The 22,308-nt window shown below is 39.3% G+C and overlaps 1 protein-coding gene across 15 annotated transcripts in view; it reads right to left on the bottom strand.

Annotated features, from left to right (window-relative positions):
- Positions 1 to 22,308, bottom strand: part of LOC113435409 (uncharacterized) — a 263,948-nt gene that overhangs the window by 13,728 nt on the left and 227,912 nt on the right. The window lies entirely within an intron of this gene.

The following is a 22,308-nucleotide window of genomic DNA, read 5'->3' as shown; positions in this document are numbered from 1 at the left end:
GGGAAGAGGGATGCTTTTGTACGTGCATGCACCACTTTCACAAATGCAGCTCCACTTCCGCACCCTGGTTTTGAATGGGCTGCGGCCCGACACCAGCTGCAGCCCATGGGTTGGGGACCCCGGCCCTAAAGCAATCAAAGTCATCTTCATTGTGTGCCACAAACAGTTTCTACGCAGAACTTTAAAAGATGCATAAACTCTAAAGTTTCTTATACTAAGCTCTAAAGAACTTTTCCCCAATGTTTTGATTTCCAAATTCCGTAAAAGCTGATTTACTTGATATCAGTGCTGCTTTTCTGTTCAAATTGATAACATTTGGCCGGATCTTAATCTGCATACTTCCAGAGCAGTTTTGTTAGGCTTTCCTTTCCTATAACCTTTGGGCACCCTTTCTGGTTTTAGAAGTGTCAAATAATCAATAAAAGTGGTGAGTGTGCACTTACAGCCCTCTGATGGGTGGAAGCAGGAAGTCCTGATAATGTTATCAGGGAATGGCTCTGTCCTTGGAAAATCTCTAATATATTGGTGCGGACAAAAGGACTTTGGGTACTTTAGAATCAAACTCTAGGCGATCAATAATCTTGATTCTGCCTTTTCAATAGCTCGGTAGTGGCTGCATCATTTTAAAGTGGGACTTGCCATTATGTACCATGAAGCCTGCTTAATTAACTTACCTGCCTACAATAGTTGTAGTGGGGCCAATATACTACAAAAGACTCTTGCATCAAGAGTCATGCCTAGTGTCAACAAAGCAATATAAAAGCAGACTCAATACTGGTAATCTCAGTGAGACAAACAATTTTGTTCTCTGCTATATCAAAAGACAAAACAAACATCTTAGCACTTAGGAGTTCTATTGCTTATGGATTAAATAGATACAAAAAGTTCTTATTACAGTTTTACTGTGAATCACTTCTGCCCTGCATGAATGCCGATGTCATGTTTCAGTTTTATGAGAAATTCAATGCCTAGTTTTGATCTAATTTATTAATGCATGTCCTTACTAGCAATTACTAGTTTATACCCACAAGGTACTGAATATACCTAATACAAGTAGCCCTCGATTTACAACATTTAGTGACCATTCAAAATTACAACAGCATTGGAAAGAAGTGATTTATAGCTGTTTTTCACACTTACGATCACTATGGCATCCCCACGGTCAGGTGATCAAAATTCAGAGGGTTGGCAACTGACTCATATTTATGACGGTTGCAGATGTCCTGGGGTCATGTGATCAACTTTTGCGACCTTCTGGCAAGCAAAGTCAATGGAGAAACAGATTCACTTAACAACTAGGTTACTAACTTCACAACTGCAGTGATTCACTTAGCAACTGTGGCAAGAAAGGCTGAAAAATGGGGTAAAACTAACTGGACAAATGTCTCACTTAGCAACATAAATTTTGGGCTCAATTGTGGTTGTAAGTCAAGGACTACCTATATGATGCATCCAATACCATGGCTGCATGGCTCGTTTTCACAGGATTCCAAATTAGACATCATCTTTGCAAGCCTCAATGTGTATTTACCATTCTGGCCATATTATTCTTGAATATGAAGTAAACCGGCTGTGACCATCAGCAATTGCTAATAATCAATGAAACATAACAGTAGCTATTACTATTATTGTATTAACTATTAACTGTTCTGTGGAGGTCCAATAACATCAATTTTAAATCACCCAAGTCTAAATCAGACATTCATAAAGGAAAAGTCTGAGTTTATATATGCACCTATGTTTCAAAGTACTCTCTAAAATCTCCGTGGTAACTTATTTTATAATATAATGCCTGATACTGGATGGTACCTAAGTTTATAGGTGTTCATGAAGCAATGTTTATGTATTAAATTTCTATATTGCTTTAATCCTACAGATTCTAATGATGACAGTTTATAGTTTTTAGTTACAGGTAATATAATAAAACATTATGCAAAAATACCTAGGACAAAAATAAATAAGTAATTAATGCATTATGGTGATAGCTCTACTCAAACTAAACATCAAAGAGTTTCCAAAATAGCCATATTTCTAATTCTAGAAGGATAGCCTGCTACATTGTGACAACAAAAAATATTTGTAAATTGCTAGCATATTTATTAGGAAACAATGTTTAGGCTGGTGTTTTCATGATTTTTTTTTAAACTAAACTTCAATCAGTCCGCATGCATGTTGTGTAATTCAAAAACTCACATCTCCCTTTTTTGGTTTTTAAACTACTGGACTTACAAAACACTTAATTTTAATTAGTTACTTAGTCAGTTTTACATCCTCTGTTTACACCACAATTGCAAGTCTGCATATTTAATTCTCATTCCTGTAATCTTTTCCACAATAACAACCATGTGAAATAGTTTGAAGAAAATAAAGGTGGAGTTGGCCTCCTGGGCCTAACCAAATCACTTTCATTGCATACTTTACTGATTATATTAGTTTATTTATTAACATGCAAGGTTTCTTTGTATTCCATTAGGAATTCTCTTTGGGAATTCTCTCCCACACCATTTCAAAAGCTAAATATTTCCAGTCTGAAATGCTTTTGGATTTTTAGTCTTGGTGTGAAACCTTTAAAACCATTTGCATGCATGCATCAAAAAAGAAAGAAGATGTCTAGTTCCAAAGTGTTCTATTTTAGCTAGTCTAGAATTTGAAAAAATCCATTTAAAAAGAGTTACGGCCTCAAAAACACCTAATAGAAATACTGGGATGTTTTTCTTGGATAGTGTTGGCCCCAGTATTACTATATAGAAATTGTTTTGGAGTCCTGCAATGAAAAGTGTTTCTTTTCTCTTAGTATAACCTCTCTCCACCCCACCCCACCCCTGTCTCTCTCTCTCTCTCTCTCTCTCACACACACACACACAAAGGCCCAGCATACGTGCAAAATAAATCACATGGTTCACTACACTTTCAGTGTCAGCTACTCCTTTTTCCACTTCTGTGACAACATTCACTTGGGAAAATTACCAGGTTGAAGCATCATTTCAATATATTAATGCTAATTTGCTCTTCAATTCTACTTCTTATGTTGCTTTATACAGGAGTAGGCAGTTATATTTTGGCTCTGTAATTGTCTATGATTGCCACTGAAAATGAGGAGAAAACCAAAAATTTTAAAAACCAATATTATTCATTATACCACTTTAATTTTACATTTCTTTCTGTATGTCTCGCTAACATTTTAAATAATTATTTATGCATATTTCAAAAACGATTTTTGTTGTCCCCATACATTGCACTGCTAATGGGAATGGGGAGTTCAGGCCATGAAAAGTTGCCTGTCTCTGCTTTACAAATATATCATCATAAAGCAAATTGCTCAATCTGTTACTTTTTAAAAACTGAATTAAGGAATGTCTGTACATCTGACAGCTTAACAATATCCTATAAGAAGTTTCAAATAAATGTCCACATTATATTTCAGTCTGAGATGGAAAAAGGTATGTGGGATATTTGAGAAAAACATTTAGCAAAATACAGCTTAAAGGAAATCAGGAAAAGATGACTGACCCAACTATTTAAATTATTACTAATTTCTTTTTCTATATTGAAAATAATTGCAATTATTTTTTCTATATTGTCTTTTATTACCTGTAGCATGCCAAGCAGCCATATTTTCAAATCACCTGACAACTAATTGAATATTATCTGTACCTAAAAATCATTAACAAATATAAGCACCGGATCTGGTTTTATTAGTAAGTTGTGGAGTAGTATTGTAATAAAAGATATAGATGTGTTCAGAGGTTTCAGTTAAGATGTGAGAAGGCTGCCCATTTAAATATGTTCTACTTTGTAGTGCTTATTGTTGTTGGAAACAACATTTTTACAGTATTCAATCCCAAACAATAATTTCTTGCATTATTCATCTTGAAAAATACTAACTACATTATAATTCTTCCACACTGTTTGCTGCAAAGCAGAAAGAATAATTTCTATTGGTGGAAGGAAACTCCTAAATAGTCTCATGAGCTACTTTCTTCCATAAGACCCTTGAGACTGATTTCAGACTGAAACCTAGCTCTTTGTTTCATCAGTGATAGGTACAACAATGAAGTTCAACAATTCTGACCCAGAAAATTTAAAATGCTGATCAGGGAGATATTGGCAAATTCCCTATTTTTCCATACTTTGATATTAGAGACTTACAAGTAAGGTCACAATACATAACCCACTGTTTCCACAAAGACAGAAATTAAAAATTACATTACAATTAAAGTACAAACTTTTTTTAAAAATCACTAAAAAAAAATGAGGTGCATCTTCAAAACCTCAGGACAGTGTCATGGAGATGGACACCAGTCTTTTAAACAAAATATTACATTCTACAGTCATATAATGGGCATACAAGGCTTATTTATTTATTTGATTTATATTGCTGCCTATTCGCCCATGGCGACTCGAGGCAGCTTACACAATGTAAAATCATATTTAAAACAAAAAATAAAATTATGCAAGCATACAGAGAAAATTCAAGCTGTTGTGAATGAATCACAGCTGTGATGCTTTTTAAAATTTGTTAATTACTGTAACAGATCCTTGCCAAATGTAATCAGAGTGCCACAACCCTGGAGCTCTCTACTACAAGTGGAGAGGGCATAGCAATGGGCAGAACAACGTAAATAAGCTTTCACAAAAGGAAAGAAATAATGACATACTGCTTATACATTATAACTCACACCAGTGAAAGTGACTTGTGATGTTTTACAATACGGCATAGTTACATCACATATCATGAAAGATGTAAACATCTGATAATTTTGCTTATACCTACTGACAAATACAGACAAAAAGAATGCACAAATAGATAATTTATCCCCATGATTATTCACTATTGTCAATATTGAATCCAAAAAAGGGATCTCATTCACACCAGCTGCACTGGGGTTTGTTCTTCAAAAGACAGAGATTCAAAATAGAATTTTAAAACATACCTCAAATTATGCAAATATAGATACTGTATATTATCTAGCTTACTTCTAAAAAGTAAACAATGTACAAAATCCCTATTGGAAGGGGATTCTTTACATGTCTTTTCTATCACAGAGAATTAACATTTTTCAACATCATTGAAATGATGCAGGAACACTAGGTGAGACCCAGTACTGTCGTAGAAACTCCAATAACCCAGAATGGCTGGATTCCCACAACAAACTTGAGTTCCTGGAATTTTATCAGCACTGTGAAAGAATCCTGAAACAGTAGGTTTCCCAGAACTATCAGGAAGTGACAATCACCACAAACTGGAGCTGAGCAGTTTTTATATTTCTGAAAAAAAAATAATGAAATCAGACATAGAACTTCAGCTGTATATGATACAAGTGCAAATAGACTGCTTGTTCAAAGCTTCAAGAATGCTTTACAGGCAATGTCCAGAGATTCAGTTTCATATTGAATAAAAAAAAACATCTTCAAAAGAAAAAAAAACAAGCCCAGTTGCCTCCTTAAAAAGCACCTTTGGGACAACCATGACCTGGATGTCTGAGAATCTCTACAGACTATTGAATCAAGTTTGCAAATTTCTGCTTATATAACACAAGGTTGTATATGCAACAAGAAATCAAACAACAGTGATATTGTTCTTATATTGTATCACATTCAAAGTTGGATTTTCTCAACACTAACCTGAGAACAGTTCAGAGCATTGAGTTGAAAATGGCAGGAAGTTCTCTGAGGGTGAAGCACAATGTATTGACTGGCTGAAGAGGTAAAAAGTCTGGAAAAAAGTGGATGTGTGTGACATGGTTGGAAACTCAACTCAACCCAATAGATCAGGGCTGTCAAACTCCCGGCCTACAGGCCGGATGTGTCACGTGCTGACCACGCCCATGCCCGGTTTAGCGAAGGGGGAAAAAGTCCTAATACATCACATGACGCCGCTGTGACATGAGTTTGACACCCCTGCAATAGATAAACAAATGGTAGTTACTCCATAGTCATTAGGGCTATTGGGCATCCAAGGGTTTCTGATTGTGATAGACCTGATCTCATTTTCATGCAGAAGCTACCACAGTGCTAGATATGTAATTATAACAGGTTTCTTGGTCAGAAGAAATATGGTGTATTTGGTTGCTTCTGTTTTTGTTTATGTTTGTGATTAGTGTTATTGCTTGCTTATATGTGTCAAAGTAGTCAAAGGTAATTCTTGCAGACTCATAGTATTATATCTGGGAGGACGGTTCAAGAACGGAGGCAAGATTCAGATAGTAACCAAAGCTCTTTATTTGTGACTTCAGATCTGAGCGACTAACCCCAGCCGCAGCAGCCCCTTATATAGGGCTGGCTGCGGCTAGGCAGCCAATGAAGGCGATTTGAGTTTGCTGCTCTTGGCAGGGCCAATCGCGGCAGCCCGTTTACTGGCCAATCGCATCAGTCTATGGCGACCAATCACAATCGGCTTTCAGCGGGCCAATCAGATTTGCAGGCTACGAGCCTGCTAGTCCGGAACACCCCTCCCCTCTCGGTTCCATTTAAGGGGTGGAGTAATATAGTCTCGCAGGTAGGCAGGTCTTCGCACCTGTCTGCCTGACTTACGCAGTTCCGCTTGACCCTGTTCAAACCCGGGTTCAGATGGACTGCTTGCTGGATCAAACAGGAACGGTGAACCGGTGTCAAGGTTAGGGCTCTCCTCTGGTGCTCCCGGGGTGATGGAGTCCTCAGCCTCGTTGTTACTGCCATGGCTCCCGGGGCTCGCTGAACCTGCCTGGTTGCAGCTTCTTGGCAAAGCGTTTGACTGTCCAGTCTCAGCTGCAGCTGGTGAGTGTTGCCAACCATGGTGCGGTGATCTCAGTGTTAGCTCAGAATAAGCAGGTGTTGGTTCTAAATCTGAGTTCACTGCTTCCCCTCCCCCCCTAGTGTCAAAGTTAGGGTCAGGGTTGGAAGATGTGGTTAGTCTGGAGCGCAGTTGGTCAATATGGCATTTCCATGGTCTGCCATCAGTGGTGAGTAGACGGTAGGAGCAGGGGCCCGTAACTTGAGTTACCTGGGCAGGAATCCAAAGGGGATTCCCAGAAATTTTTTTTGCAAAAACAAGGTCTCCTACCTTGAAAACACGGTGCTTGCTGCTGGAACCCAGGGGCTTTTCCGGGGTGTAGGCAGGGTGCAAACGATCTAGAGGCGATCTGAGTTTCCTGGCCATCAGGAGTTCAGCTGGGCTCTTGTTGGTCGTGCTGTTTGGTGTGATGTGTTGTAGGAGCAGCATTCTAGTGACTTTGTCGTGGATATTGCCTTGATCCATTTTCTGTAGGTTTTTTTTTCGTAAACTGAACCATTCATTCAGCCCGGCCATTCGCCGCAGGATGAGCCAGCGATGTGAGTGTGTGTCGGATGCCCCGTTCAGCTAAATACTGTTCAAAGGCTAAGGCAGTAAATTGGGGCCCATTGTCAGAGACCAGGACATCTGGTAACCCGTGTGTGGCGAAGAGTCTGTTCAGTTTTTTAATGACCGCCTCAGTAGTGGTTGCTTTAATTTTATTGACCTCAAGCCAGTTTGAGTAGGCATCAACAGTTATTAAGAAGGTGTGGCCTCTCGTAGGTCCCGCAAAGTCAATATGAATGTGAGACCAAGGACCCCTGGGTGTTTCCCATTCTGTTGGTGAGGCTTTAGGTGGCGCTGAGTGGTTCTCCTGGCATTTGTTACAAGAGGCGACCCAGGTTTCGATTTGTTTATCTATACTGGCCACCAGGCGTAACTTCTTGCCAGCGCTTTCATACGTACGATGCCCAGGTGTCCATCATGTAGCATTTGCAAGACCCTTTTTTGTAACTTAGTTGGTACAACAACTCGGTCTCCCCACAAAATGCACCCTTTTTGTGAAAAAAGTTCTGTTTGTCTGTTTTTAAACGGCTTAAACATTTCCTTAGTGTCGTAATCTGGCCATCCCCTCTCCACCCAGCCAAGAACTCGTGCCAAACAAGAGTCTCTTTTGGTTTCAAAAGCGATGTCTTGAGCTGTTAGTGGAGGTGATGGCATTGTCTCTATTTGCAGTACGGGAAGTGTGGGAGCTGGGTCTTCCTGTGGCTCGGGTAGTGGTGAGCGGCTCAAGGCATCTGCGTGGGGAATAGATTTCCCCGGGCGGTACTTTAATTGATAGTCATAGGCAGCGAGAAATTCCGACCATCGCGTCATTCTGGGGGAGAGAATGTGTGGAGTAGGTTTGTTGCCCACCAGGATCCCAAGTAGTGGCTTATGATCCGTTATAATAGAAAATGGTCTCCCATAAACATATTCATGAAATCGTTTTATTGCAGAGACAATTGCAAGGGCTTCCTTATCTAATTGGCTATAGTTTCTTTCTGTTTTTGATAGAGTTCATGAAAAAAATGCAATTGGTGCTTCTGAGCCGTTTGGCAGGACGTGGCTCAGGATGCTCCCTACCCCAAATGGTGAGGCGTCACATGTGACAGTCAAAGGTAGTGTCTCGTTATACTGAATTAGTACTGCCTTTGAGGTAAGGAGGTCTTTTACTTGCTGGAAGGCGTGTTCCTCCCGATGTCTCCAATTCCAGGATGCCCTTTTATCGAGTAGTCTATGAAGGGGCTCAGCAACAGTCGCCTTCTGGGGTAGGAAGATGTTATAAAAGTTAATAAGTCCCAGGAAGGCTTGGAGGTCGGTTTTGTTTTTAGGTCTTGGGGCGTTTTTGATAGCTGCCAAATTTTTTTCTGTGGGGTGGATTCCTTGCTTGTCAAGGAGGTAGCCAAGAAACTCCACCCTTTCTGTGCAAAGCTGGCACTTTTCCTTCTTAACCTTGAGGCCAGCGTTTTTGAACCTCTGTAGGATTGTTCTGAGACGTTTTTCTAATTGTTTTTTTGTGGGTGCTGCTATTAATATGTCATCAAAATAGGGCACGACCCCTTTTATCCCTTGTAATAGTCTCTCCGTCAGGCTTTGAAAGATGCCTGGGGCTACGCTTACACCAAACTGGAGCCTGTTGCATTTGAATGCACCACGATGTGTGACTATAGTTTGGGCTTCTGCAGTCTCGGGATCAACTGGTAGCTGTTCATACGCTTGGGCCAGATCTAATTTTGCGAATATTTTGCCACCCCCAAGTGAATGCAGGAGATGTTGAACAACTGGCACTGGGTAGGCGCTCTGCTGTAGCGCGTGGTTGAGGGTGGCCTTGTAGTCACTGCAGATTCTTATGGACCCGTCAGGTTTTATGGGGGTGACAATTGGTGTCTCCCATCGGGCGTGGTCAATAGGTTCTAACACGCCGTGCACGATTAATTTGTCCAGTTGCTCGTCAATTTTGGCTTTTAAGAGCAAAGGGAACTCGGTGTGGCTTTAGACGAATGGGTGCTATGTCGGGGCGAAGATTAAATGAAATGGGGGACCCCTTGTACTTGCCTAGGCTTTCGTTGAACACTTCTTGGAAGTCATGGACGAGGGCCGCCTCCCAGTCATTGTCTTCAGTGTGATGGATGCCAGCCATTCCGATTCATAATGGCGCAAACCACTGAAGACCCAATAGACTTGGCAGGTCTCGGTCTATGACGGTGAGTGGTAGAATTGCCTTATGTCCCTTGAACGAGACCTGCACATGGCGGGTACCTGCGACTGGAATCCGGTTGCCTTGATAGTCTTTTAGTATGAGTCTCTGACTGCTGAGGTCTTGGCGTCGGATGTTGGGGATTAGCTGCTTGAGTGTTCTCCAGGATACCATGGATAGTGATGACCCAGAGTCGACTTCCATGCTGCACAGTTTGTTTTCAATCATGACCTCTACTCGGATCTTTTTAGCGTCAAGTGATGAAGCGTGGCCAATGATGATGGTTTGATGAGCCTCCTCTCGTCTGGGGGCGTCGTTAAACCTTCGGGGTCTGCTGTACCGGTTCCACTGGTTGCTAGGGCGGTCCCTCTGCGTGGTGGCATTGCCATCGTTTCTCTTTGGGCTGCTCCCTCTCCGCCTGGGGCTGGAATTTCTCTTGTTTCTGCATACCTTTGTGATGTGTCCCCGTTTCTCGCAAAAACGGCATATGGCATCTAAGAATCTGCATTCGGATCGGGGGTGGTTTCCCCTGCATCCGGCGCATTGGTAATTGGCTTTGCGACCCCGCTGGTCCCGTTGCTCACATTCTGACCGGAGCCTGTGGACTTCTTCTTCCTCGCTGTCTGAGGATGACTTGACGTCTTCGTGATGGGTGGTTGATGTGTACTTGTTTGAAGGTTTCCCAGCATCGTTGGTGGGTTGGTGGTTGTCCCGCTGGTTCAACGCATTCGTGCTGCCGATTTACGAGTGGCTTCGGCTGCTGTGGCGTCTGCTATGGCATCTGCAAGCGAGATGTCTCCCTTGGCCATAATCTTGCTCTGGACGGTTGGGTCTCTGCGGCCAAGGACGATGCGATCTCTCATGGCTTCTTCGAGGTTGGCGAAGCCACACAAACCACCCAGGTTCCTCAGGTCTGCCACAAAATCCCCAACGCTCTCACTTTCATGTTGGTCCCTCTGGTAGAACTCATGCCTGCGAATGAGAGTTGGCATGGCTGGGGCGTAATGGTTGCGCAGGATGGGAGCAAGGGTGTCCCAATCCATGGTCTTAACTTCAGCTGGCTTGGCTAAGGCTTTAGCCATCTTAAAAATGGCTGGTCCACAATGGGTTAGAAAAATGGCTCGTTTCTTGCTGGGCGTGGCATCTTTGAGGTTGTTGGACTCCAGGAACATTTGAAATCTGTCCATGTATGAGTCCCAATCTTCGCTAGCTGGATCGAATGGTGCGGGTGGTATAGCGCTGCTGGCCATGTCGCCATCGTTGCGCTCTGTCAGCCACGTGCTCCTTCGGCTAGCTCAATTTCAGTAGCTTTCGTTGCCTCCGCATCCCATCCTCGTCGCCAGTGTTATATCTGGGAGGACGGTTCAAGAACGGAGGCAAGACTCAGATAGTAACCAAAGCTCTTTATTTGTGACTTCAGATCTGAGCGACTAACCCCAGCCGCAGCAGCCCCTTATATAGGGCTGGCTGCGGCTAGGCAGCCAATGAAGGCGATTTGAGTTTGCCGCTCTTGGCAGGGCCAATCGCGGCAGCCCGTTTACTGGCCAATCACATCAGTCTATAGTGACCAATCACGATCGGCTTTCAGCGGGCCAATCAGATTTGCAGGCTACGAGCCTGCTAGTCCGGAACACATAGTAATTCTGTAAATTTCAGGAAGGCAAACAGCAGGAAAGCCTACCCTTCACTCAAGTGTCTTTTGTCTCCTTAGGAGAGACAGAGAGGATGATTTAATATGCAGTTCAATTCATCACAGACTGAAGGACACTGGATAAGGCAAATTCTATATGATTGTGAAGAAAAAATATTATGAGAAAGAGCATTACAACAATGAAACCATACTAAAAGGATGAGAACCTCTTTGCTGGATATGCTTATGTAGAAGATGGACAGTAGGGTGTGCTAAATATTTGAAAGATGTGCTTTGCAAAGCTTGTTAACTCTTACAAAGCATTTCTCCTTGAAAACACTGAAGAAACCAGTTCCTTTGGAAGGCCTGTATGGCTGCTTCAAAAAAGTTATTTCCAGCTGTGCACTTAGGAACATTGCTGGTAGGGCCAGCAGCAAAGTGGGGTACAGTAGCTGTGTACATGCTCATGTATTCACAGGTTGTGGTTGCTTCAATACTTAAAAGAGAGGTGCTTCAGACCAGCTAGCATTTTTGTGGAAAACTTCTTTGGAATGATTTGCACAGTTCTCTGTCAATCATGTTCGACTTTACAGCGTAAGAGTTATCTTATGGTAAGTTGGGAAATAAATAAATAAATAACTCATTTTAACTATGATTCAATTCTGCACATATTTCTTATTCCTTAGTCTTGTTCCTGGGTAAGATGGTTACCTATTCAGTTTTAGCTAATTAAAGTATCTTATTCACACCTCTTAGCTAACCAACACTATCCACCAATAACAAAGGAAAAAGTGGTAAGGTAGACGCAAAAAGCAATAGAAACAAGAAATTTGGATTCGCTTAAAGGCTAGCAAGGAATAAAATTTCTTGGTAAACCGTTGCCCCTAAATAGTAAGAGGGTAATTAAGTATATTGAAATGAAAGGCCAGACCAAGCATTAAATGCCCCAGCTGAAAAGATACCTGTTTTAAAACTATTTTGGAAGGTAAAGGTATAGTAAACTAGATCTCTAAAGAAGTTAATGGTTGAATGCATTCCTATCTTAGCACACAAACATTCAGGTCTCTGTAGCACAGGGGTCCCCAAATTTGGCAACTTTAAGACTTGTGGACTTCAACTTGTGGAGACATCTGCTGTAGCACAAACCATTTAGAGCTTAAGAACAGTCTTTTAAATTGAGTTCAAATAGAAAGTAGCAGAAAACTTAGTACTTTCACAATTGTCAGGTTGTGCTGTCTATAACCAATATTCAGACAAGCTGTTGTGTGTCTGTTTAGTCTGTAATATTAATATAAACAGACTAGGCCAGGAGCAACAAGGCTCTTGTACCTCATGATATTCTAGCAAAATGAGGGAGAGTTCAACAGCATGGTCATTTCATATACAACCCTGCTTGTAGACATATTCTCATTTATATGTAAATGTTATATGCAGATGCAGTTGTACACACAAAACCCAGTTCTTTCCTCAATATCCATTTGTCTTTTTTAGAGTCTGTTTTAGAAGCTTATATTAATGGCTTCAGCTTTCTTCAGAGACCCAGAGTTTGGTTGCTCTCTTTCATAGGGTGATCTGTTGAAGAAGACCCATCTGAGCCCACAGATCGTTCATTTAGCTTGCTATCTTAATATTTTTCTTTGCCATAAGTAGAAAATGCATAAAATGGATTCTACATTGACACCACCTTTAAAACGAAAGCTACTGAAATCAGTCATCTTAGCAAAAGCAACAAAGTGGAGGATATTTTTATTCCTCCATTTTACATAAAAAGCAGGAAATCCTCCAACCCTTTTTCAAATTGTTAGATGGTCAACATGAACATATTTTCTTGTTAAACTCTGCTGTGTTATATTACAAATATATCTGCTGATATGCAGTGCCCTTTAAAAAAATTATGTATAATTTCGTGATATAATTCCTTTGTAAAATTAAACCAAATACCAAATGGTTTGAGTAATCATCAGTGGATGTTGGAAAATAGTTGTTAGAAAATACATTTTAATACAGAAAATCTAAAAAGACAAGCTTCCATGTTGCATTTTAGAAACATCCACTGGTTTACTATGGAAATATTTTCTGTAAACATTCCAAATGTATTAACAGACAAAGGTAGGACAATACATGAATACTAAATCTGATCAGATTTTATCATTCTTCAAATATTTAAGCAGAGCCCCTTAAAACTATGCCTTGGGAAAGAATCCTGAGCTACATCTCACTGCAAGCTGCCAGCTGAAGAGAAAAAAAAAATATAACATTTAAAAGCCTGGTTAAAGATTAACACAAACTGATATAAGGAGATTTCTAGGAAAGAATCAGGATGGCTGCAGCTGTATCTCTGCTACCTGCTGAGGGTTGCTAGGCAACTGAAGCCTACCACTGCCCCAAGGGCCCTTTATTTTACAATGAGGATATTTCAATGTGTTTTTCCTTAAGGATTTTCACTCAGCCTATTGAGGTGCAAATATGTTTGTGCATCTACACACCTCAATAACATATATCCTTTTAAAATCAAGTAAAATGGTATCAGCTAGGAATTTGTAATATCAATCATTTGTGTGTGGGTAGAAGGGGGGGTTTCTTGTGGAATTGACCCACTGTGGAAACAATATATACTTTTAAACTGTGACGTTTTGTCTCCATGGTAAGAATTATTTACTATGTGTTTTAAGGAGAACCTTAGTTCATGTCAGATATGAACCTCCAGACAATCATTAGTTTAAACTGCCTGCTACGTGTTCAAAAATTTCAGTCAATTTAAAACTGATCTGAATTGCAAATGTGATGGTAATAAGCCATTCGGGAAGCCATGTATTCTCTCTCTCTCTCTCTTTCTCTCTCTCTCTCTCTTCTTCTTCTTCTTCTTTAAGGGGCCTCTTATGCACTGAAATATGAAAATGCCAGTTCGACTGTGCACATTGTCAACAAATGTGGAAATGAAATGGAAAGAAGGAGGGTTAGCAGTGAATAAACTGATCTGTTTAACTGGCGAATGCCACAAGATCAGAAGCAGTACACACAGAGACACACACACACCAGAGTTTTGTAATAAAATTCATCTGTTTATGGAGTCTGGTTGTAATTACATTCTTTTTCATTTTGAGTGAAGGAAGGGATGAACTGAAATATTTGCACTTTGGAGAGTTCCATATTTGAAAACCCACTTTATTTTCTTAGTTGAATTACTGAAAAAAGAAGAGGGAAAATCAGTTTTCAATACCATTATTGAAACAAATCCACTTTTGCTTGATAAGACGTGATAGTTGCAAAATACCATTTCTCTTGAAAATTTTCTGTAAGAAACACTCCTGGTGTCGATATGTTTCATTTAATTGACAAAGCTTTCTTCATTCAGAAAAGGCAACTGCACTGGATTGCACCTCAGATTTGGGGCAATTCTTTCTTTTTATGTTAAGGGCTAAGTGGAAAGAGGAAAGCAGCAGACTAATTCAGTGAAGAAGCAACAACATGTGAAAACACAGTCAGTTCCCCAGCCATGATAAAATTCTTCCAATTATACGTACATTTCATGTCTAGGAAGAGAATGAGACAATGTGCCCTGGACCCTACGCATTATCTTGCTTTCTCTGCCAGCCCTCTCCATAGTGCGTTCAACAGATCAAATGTCCTCTCTGAAAGGTTTCCTATCAAGCCTACATTCATATAGCTTGAGGATTATAAATTCAGTCTTCACAGTGTTAACTCAGTAGGCGAATACAGGAACTGGGTCAAATATCCCTTTTTCTGTGTGTGACTCCTAAAAAAGAAGTTGACTGCATTTTATAGAACTATATTTTCAGAATAGTTATTCTTTCCGAATACATATGTATTAGAGGGACCAGAGTTTCAGGAATTTCAGAAATAATTAATTCACTACAGATAACGACCTGAATCTCAATCTGACACCCATAGTTATCTGCCCTATCATCTTTATCTACACCAGGGGTATCAAACTTGTATCATCAAGTCATCATCACATGATGTATCGTGACTTTTTCCCCCTTTGCTAAACCAGGTGTAGGCATGGTCCGCAGGCTATGAGTATTGTGGCCCGCCAATGGCCAGCAGAGCTAGCAGCAGATTCGAACAGTGAGGTGGTTGGGGAGGAACATGGGCCAGTCCTGGAAACGGGAAGGCTCTGATGAGTGCTCTATGTCGGAGACAGAGATGGGGCCAGGGCTGTCCAACAGTTATCAGCTGCCTTCAGAATTGGAGATCAGTGGGGCAGAAGAACAGCAGGAGCCTGTTTCCGATGTGCGCATGCACAGAGCTGCCAGGAGAACAGTTAAGGAACAAGGGTCAGCTCAGGAGTAAAGGCACAGGTGGATGGTGAATGGCCTCTCCCATAGGAAATAAAGAGGAGTGAAAGGGGAGTTGTGTTTGCAGGATACAATTAGTTAGTTTAATTAGTGTGAAGATTTGTTTGTGACTCTCAGAGACTCCTTGCCAAGTATTTTCTTGTACAGCATTGTGTTTGGAAGCTATTGGCCTGATAACTTTCCAAGCCTGATAAGTCTGTGGTTGAAATTCATCCTTGAAAGACTGTTTGCCAGGACTTTGCTGGATGTCAATGATAGGAATTCACATTAGCCTAATAAAAAGGGGCTTTATTGGGACAAGGAGTCTGTTTCATGATTTTGTGAAGCCTAGGTCACAACAGTGAGTTTGACAGCCATGATCAGCACCATTCCTATTTATGTATTTATTGTTCTCCATATTGTAGAGAATTGTAACATGCACATTGGTTGAAAAAGAAAAATAATAACAGTCATGGAATCCATTTTGCACTAGCCTCTTGGCTAAAAAAAGAACCAAGAAAATGTTATTGAAATCTGTATTTATAAACCCTGATATTCAAAATGCTATTGTGACTTTGGAAGTATCCTGCCCAGGTAAAAGAAAGTGGAGGACACACTATATGTGCATAGGACTGCACACAAAAACACACAGAAAATAATAAGACCTACAGACCCACTCTATTTCTTATTCAAAATACTTGTGAATGGTTATAAGTTAATGGGTTACCTCAGTAAACTAGTGAAGTTCAAATGGACATACAGATTATACCAAACTTATTCCTCATACTGTAGAGTTAATGCTTATCACTTTCAACTGAAAAGTACAACTTGATATTAGGAGGAAAGATCTGACATCTATTACAAAACTGAATGACTCCTTAGACCCAACTTTGCTTGTTAATTATGCTTTTCTTCTTCTTGATGTCTGCTGCTTTGTTAAGATTAGAAAAAAGATAAAATGTAAACTAAATTGTATGACAGACAGATTATATTTCTCTATATTTTAGAATGAGCCAACTTTTCTAATTTTTAGGGGGGAAACCCACAATTTTCAGGTATACTTTTCTTTCCTCATTGTTAGCAAATGGAAGATGTGCCTGTTGGGATATGATCATATGCAAAGGAGGTCAGTGTTCTTAAATTTTTAATGAGTGCAAAACAAGGAATTTGCAGCATTGCAAGTCATTACAAAAAATAAATTTATACTTAGCTGAAATTATTCTTATATAAAACTTTAAAATTATGAAATGTGATTTTGTATGTAATATTTCCTTCTAGATGCATAATCTAGAGCAGGGGTGTCAAACTCAAGGCCCGGGGGCCAGATCCGGCCCGCGGGGTGATTAGATCTGGCCCACAGGGCCACCCTGGAAATGGCAAAAGACTGGCCTGCGGTGCCTCTGCCAGCAAAAACAGAACTCGGGTGGGCTGCTCACAACCCTCTTCAGCTCTGTTTTCATTGGTAGAGGGTTACTTGCAGGAGGCCTTTGCAGCTGAAAACAGAGCTCAGGAGCCTGTTTTCTCTGGCAGAGGGCTTGGGCCACCACAGGCACCCCTGACAAGAGTGATATCAAGCTGACCACACCCACTCTGGGCATGCCCACTCTGGTCCTCCGAGGTAAGATATAATCCTGATGCAGCCTTCAATGAAAATGAGTTTGACACCCCTGATCTAGAGCAAGGAAGTCAAACTCGCGGCGTCATGGCGGCATTATGTGACGTATCGAGACTTTTTTCCCCTTTGCTAAACCAGACATGGGCGTGGCCAATGTCTAACACATCCAGCCCGCGGGCTGCGAGTTTGACAGCCATGACCTAGAGGATATCAGTGAAAATTAAAAATAAGGTGAATGCATTTCAGAAACAAAGTATAATTAGATTTATCATTATAATTTGTCTAAGTAATCAATTCTATTTATTGGCCACAATTGTACTATAATAACGTATTATGCCACAATTCTTTTGCTACCAAATATTCATGATGATTAAATTGTCCAGATATCTGATGTTAGATTATCATATAACAAGTATGTTTCACTCCTTTTTATTCATACAGCAGTTCTTATTATTACAATTACATTTTTCATCAATGACACAACTCAATTTAAGTTCATGATTTACCCCTTAATCAAATTTATATTAAAATTAGTTTAACACAACAACCTGTTCTAACTCTAATCTTTCCTTAAGGGGTAAATAACACCATAAGATTAGCTCAAATGACAATTTGCTTTCTATCTGCAATGTTCATGTGTTAGAAAAACACAACAAAAACTATCCAGCCTAGAGTTTAAAAACAAGGCTGAAAAATATGACAATCAAAATAGTTAATTAGCTGACTTGATTATGTAAATCTCTTTTTAGCTGTATAACTTTTTTTCAGCAGAGGCAAGTGCTGACAGAAATTTCAGATAAATTTTAAATTTTTACAAATCTTGTCAAATGTATAATTGCCCTTTGGGGAAACTAGTTGGGCTTTAAGTAATAAATATAAATTTACCTATGTTATAAAAAAGCAGACATTGCATTTTTGAAAGGGGTAATGTAAATAATAGTGTATGTGACCTTTGTCAAAAAAAATGATTTCATTTAGCATAACAAGTAATTAAGAAAGGAGATACCAACTATAAAATGCAATTATTTGAAAAGAAATCTAGAAGAATGTCAGACTTACAGAGTACCTTCTCTCCTGTTCTTTCTTACCTGCCATAATTCAGTCAGCATAAAACCATAAACTGGCCTAAATGTTTTAACAACCCAATTATAGCTTGCCTCCAAGCCAACATTACAAAAACAGTTTGACTCTGTATTGCTGTAAGCATAAACTAATGTGAGCGAGGAAATGTCTTGCTACTAAACTAGAAACAGAAGTTCTTGACTTCATTAGGCTATTTAAGAATGTTATCACTGTAAAGGCCAAATCCTATTGATGTGCAACTGCCACCAGAAAACATTTAGACCAAGCAGAACTCCATCCATTTAGCAAAGCATTTTAAAATGTTTGTGGAGCTGCTGCTTTGCCCCTTATATTATAATATTGCAGCTAGAAATCAGGATGCCAACATGTTAAAAGGCAAAGCACAGCACTGCAAGCAACAAATGATAAATACATGATTAGCATGCTAAATACTGAATAGTATGCTTCATTATTTGGAATAAAATATGGGTGAAAGTCCCTATAATTTTGAATTATAGAAGTTTTAAATCAAGTATGTATAAAAGGAGAATACCAGACCAAAAATGCTGGTCCCAAGGTTTTGTCACAGACTCATTTCACTAGTCACTAGTGCTAATGAAATGTATATATACTGAAGTACAGGGAAAGAAAATAATGTCAGAGCTTTTCAGTAACAAGCAAAGAAATTTCACAGCTATGTCTTACTTATTTGAGATAGGTTTTTTCTACCCTTCAAGTCCAAGACACTAGTGAAACATCAGCTAAAGTAGTACACATAACATCAAAATCTCAATATATTTTGCTATTTACATACTGTTAGCATCACTTTATCAGAAGGCATGTTTGTTATTACAGGTCATCTTTTAGATTACAATTAACTAATCCATTCAGCAATCAGAAATTAGATTCTGATCTTTTAAGGTATATTTTAGTATGCTGTGTTTTTGAAACAGGGGGGAGTCTTACTTCTCCAACTACAGTGAAAAACTTGCATTTCAGGAAAATGTGCCAATTCAGCTTGTCAGCATTTTACAATGCAATCATTGGGAACTATTTTTCTGCTGTAGCAAAAATAAGCAACTCTGACAGACTGGGGGCTTGACAAAAGTGAAGAAAACACATAGATAACAGATAATCAGAATTGGAAGGGACCTTATAGGTCATCTAGTCCAACCCCCCCAAGCGAGAGACCCTATACCATTTCTGACAAATGGCAGTCCAATCTCTTCTTAAAAGTCTCAAGTGATGGCGCTCCCACAACTTCCAAGGGCAAGCTGTTCCATTGGTTGATTGTTCTCACTGTCAGAAAGTTTCTCCTTGTTTCCAGGTTAAATCTCTCCTTGTTCAGATTCCATCCATTATTCCTTCTCTGGCCTACAGGCGCTTTAGAAAATAGATTGACCCCTTGCTCTCTATGGCAGCCCCTCAAATATTAGAAGACTGCTATCATGTCTCCCCTGGTCCTTCTCTTCACTAGACTAGCCATGCACAATTCCTGTAACCGTTCTCCATGTTTTACACAATTCAAGTAGTAAATTGTTAATTTAAAAGATTCAAATTCTGTAACATATAAACTGTATTTTCAAATATACAGAGGAAATGTCACCTTAAATTATCATTTTAAAAAAATGAAAAAAGCATTATTAAGGGTCATTTACCTGAAGCTAAAGGAAACCCCTATATCAGAAACCACACATTACTTAGAACTTATTTATTTCTATTTATTTATTAAATTTATTGGCTGCCCATTTTACCACAGGGTAACTCTGGGTGGAGTTCAAGCAGCCCATTAAGTTTTACTTGCTTTTCTCCTAGAAGAAGGAAAAAAACCTGAGCGTTTCCCAATTGTTAAAAATGCTACAATTACATGAATAGTTATACAAAGTTATACAAAAGCAAAAACAAAAATGTCATGGCACACAGTCTAGAAAAGTCAAAATGCCAAAGGGAGGAGGAAGGTAAAACATCCAGGGCACATTTTTTCTGACCAAAATCTGAATCACTAATCTTGACAAAACACATAGTAAAAAAAATGTGTTATTTTTCTCATGTCTTTCTTTTTTGAATTCTGACAGAACTCTCAGAATTTTCCAACATAGTAAGGGTAAAATTATCTTTTGTGCCTATGGATTCACACTGTTTTTCTTTAACAGATGTAAGAGAAAAAGTCCCTATTTAGTTAAGCAACGTGATTTCATCTTTCAACACTAGTAGACTTTTCCCACTCAGCCTATATAAATGCATGTTTACTGTTGTGAAATAAGCAACATTAAGAGCAAAAAAGCAGCTTCCTTTTACAGGAAATCCCTCTCTACACAACACTAATAGCAGCTGCTTTGGGATTTATGCAGATCCTGTTGAGAGAGCTCACCTCTAACTTCCCCTTGTCTGGATGACTATACTTTCTCTTTCTGTAATTAGCTAATAGATCCCTGTTGTCTTAGCTTGTTCAAAACCACATCATCAAGCTATTATAGTGTGCAGCTCGTACACTTTTCCAGCCCCATCAGGAGGCCAAAAAATAAAAGCCAGATAAGGATCAGAAGATGTGAATGAATTTTATATTACAAGTGCTATATGGGTCTGGTATGAGGAGAGATGACTGCATGCATATGTGAAGCATACATATGTATTTGAAGCACACACATAATTTCATGCATGTGAAGCATTGTTTATGTTCTTCCCATATGAAAGGGAAGAGAACACATCTGTTCTCTAAGTTTTTAAATAGCACCTTGGTCAATATTTAAGCTCATATGAACCATGGAGATCAGAAACTGAAAAAGCTAAGAAGACAGAAAATTTATCCCCCTTGCATTTTAAATATATCAAGAGAAGGTTCATTGTCCATGAACATAACAATCCATGGGCTGCAAGTGACGAAATGAGCATCATGATGTAAACTACGTTCATTGTGTTTATGTACTGTATGTGATGTCATTACATAACATAATGGAATGCCTAAGAGACTTTGGGAATATGGAGGAAGTAGCAAGATAGTTATGGGACGAAGAGCCATTACAGAAGAGAGCCCTTAATCCAGGAAATGGGCTGTGTGTGAAAAAGAGACTCAGAGTAATTCCACATCAATTAGACCAACTATAAATTGTGTAGAAAAATTATTTCACTAGGTTTTCACAACTTTCTACCAATAAAGATTTCTTTCAGAAATTCATGAGATTCTTAGTTCTTCTGCTTGCCAGTCATGCAGAGCTTGACACACAAGGACAAAAGAGTGGAGTTGGCATCATGATGTTACATCATTTTGGAACCATCATTGTAAGACACAGATAATCCATGTGCAGCCTCATTAATATTAATTGAACTGTACAATCAAGCTATGTATTGGGATGCAAGTAAAAATAGAAGCACAATTATTTTTGCAGTTTCATTATTGTTGTTTTTTTAAAGAACATATATATGGTATTTGTGGTTTTAGCCTCATTTATCCTTTGGCAATCATATTCGCTTTCACATACTAGGTCTAGACATCACTGTCTGCACATGCCTATGTGTGTGTGTGTGACTCAGAATATAAAACACATTGCACAGGAACATAGATATCAAATCTCTCTATCTCTGTTGGAGCTGAAATGACAAAGGCAGCTCCAAGAAAATATATAAACATTGCAAACAAAGTAATATATCCTCCTTAATGGTATATATAATGGCCTTCACACACACTAGAAGATAATACGTTAATGTATAATTAAAGATTTTTGGACTGCTAAAGGCTAAGCATTAAGCTTAGCCACAGAAGGTATGGCTGCAATGGCAACTTCACTATGAGTTTAGAAGCAGCAAGAAGTGCAGGATTTGACAAATAAGTGTGTCAGATGTAACTGTGCAGGTATTTGTCTTGAGTAAGACAGCTGACCCTGGCCAATTAATGTGCTGTATGAACACATACATTTGCTCCAGAGGAATCCATCACTCATGCCTAATCCTTTTTTTTTAATCTCTAGCATTATGTTGTGCTTCTATGTCTGTGTATGCGAGCTACATACAGTGATTGTTTAGTAAAAAAAAATTAGAATCCGCATATTTGCTGTAATAAAATGTTTCTTTATTTCAACTAAATTTCAGCTAAACATTAGCTATAATTCATTAAGAAATTATTTTTCTTAAATAATAAAGTCTAGAAGTAGCTGGGCAACTAGAGATGGTGTAAAATATTCATCTGGTCAAGTTTTGCTTAGGATTGAAAAAATT

Source organism: Pseudonaja textilis, chromosome 3, assembly GCF_049901715.1.
Source record: "Pseudonaja textilis isolate UNSWEBS1 chromosome 3, rPseTex1.2, whole genome shotgun sequence".
Taxonomy (NCBI): domain Eukaryota; kingdom Metazoa; phylum Chordata; class Lepidosauria; order Squamata; family Elapidae; genus Pseudonaja; species Pseudonaja textilis.
This window is presented reverse-complemented; position numbering and strand designations above follow the sequence as displayed.